This window comes from Arachis ipaensis, chromosome B07 (assembly GCF_000816755.2).
Source record: "Arachis ipaensis cultivar K30076 chromosome B07, Araip1.1, whole genome shotgun sequence".
Taxonomy (NCBI): Eukaryota; Viridiplantae; Streptophyta; class Magnoliopsida; order Fabales; family Fabaceae; genus Arachis; species Arachis ipaensis.
Window position 1 is genome coordinate 108,607,228 of NC_029791.2, and position 1,883 is coordinate 108,609,110.

General features: G+C 31.5%; 1 long non-coding RNA gene across 1 annotated transcript; it reads left to right on the top strand.

Annotated features, from left to right (window-relative positions):
* LOC107608357 lies at positions 919-1,628 on the top strand. Its single transcript, XR_002350885.1, has 2 exons — positions 919-1,035; positions 1,293-1,628. It is a non-coding gene; the product is annotated as an uncharacterized LOC107608357 (long non-coding RNA).

The window sequence follows — 1,883 nt, forward strand, 5'->3', positions numbered from 1 at the left end:
TTGCTTGATGGATTATATTGAAGTTTGATTACTGAATTGTTATCTTGAAATCTGAGTTTTAAAATAGTTTTTATGCTTGCCCTGCATAATGTGTAGTGGATTTTTGTTGTTGTTCTTGCCTTCATAGAAAATGGGATAGATAAAAGAATTGTTTGTGTGACTTATGGTGGCACCACCGCTCCATTGGAGCAGCGGTGCGTTCGCTATGTTGACAACTTTAGTTCAGGTCATAGGGGGGCCACATCCACTGAGTATTTGTTCTTGCACTTGCTCTTGTTCTTGTTCTTGTCAATGAAACCTTTTCTTGGATATTTGTTTGGTGATCTCTTGGAGGGGAATGAATACTATGTTGCTGGTTATGTTGAGTGTAGGTCTTTTCTGAAGGCGCGATATGCTGTGCTTCATCCTCTTCTTGTACCATTAAAAAAGGGAAGGAAAAGAATATAAATAAAATGATACCAATAACTCTACTAGCAATGCTTCACATTAGAATTTGCACTAAAAATGTGATAAACTTAAATATAAGACTTGATCATGTAGGTTGTTAGTTGTATGAAACAATGATGTTAACTGCCTTGTAAGATTTTTTCCCCTCTTCCTCCTTTAGAAGATTCTTAATTTTTATCTTGATCGCTAAAGGCTGACACATCATATATATAATTTCATCATATAATGCAATTTTCTTTGCTTTTTAACCTTGTCTTTAGATGAAGATCACTCAAAATGATAATTGGATATTTTGTAATGATGTTATTTTGCATGCCCACTTCATTTCTTCTTATTTCTGTATTTTGCTGAATGCTGTTATATACTTCAGTCCGTGAGGTTTATTCTAAAGCAGTGAATACTGCTATCGTGGATCATCATGCTGTATGATCTATAGCTAAGATTGTCATTTCATTATTTTTTTTCCATCTAATTCCATTTTGTCTTTGTTAGTAAGTGTAGCCTTAATACAATATCATACTATTGCAGGCAGTGGATAGTGGTCTCCTGTTAAAGCTTTCTTTCAGCACTATATTTGAGTATCTTCAGGTTAGCTTCACTCCACTGTAATTACTTTGTATTAATTTCATGTAAAAATGCAGCGCAATCTGTTATGTGGTGTATATAGTTTCTTCCTGTCTTGGTGTTTGCCAGCAATAATTTGTTTATTTGTTTATTTTTCATTTCCATGGGTTCATCAGATTGCTAGAGCCACTTGTTATTTTGTAGCTTAACTATAAGTGCTTAATAATTATATATATCTTAGCACAAATTGATCATTGATAAATATGTTTTTTATTTTGTAGATGCTGCAAATAATTTCAAAGCCAATGAAGGATATTGGCCCACGTGCAATGTTCTATCTTATCTAACTTTTATGTTCCTCAGAAGGAGATGGTATAAAATTGTAATGTTGGTTCTTCTTTCCATGAAAGTTTCATCCCTTGTTAACTTCAATTTTGGCTTGAATGATTTTGTAATATGTTAAGATACAAGAATATTAACCATGTCGATTTCAACATCTGTGCTAGAGTTAGTTATTATTTAGAGAATTAGCATACAGATAACACTGCATAACTTAATTAGTCCTGCTTAGATTGTGAAAACTGAAAAGTATAAGCAGAAAGACATTTATTGTATTTTGAAAAATGATGATATAATGTGATTGTGGATCTTACGACAATTTTTATAAGTCAAATTTGATGAGAAATGTTCAATTATTTTTTCTATAGTAATTCGATTCAAATAGTCTAGATTATTTATTGACACTAAATTAAAAAAAAAGTTGGAACTAATTTCATTTATGAGAAAACTATTGTAAAAAAAGAATTATATATTATAAAAAACCGTTGTCAGAAGTCACATAAGGCAATGGTGTTAAAACCATTGTCAAAGAC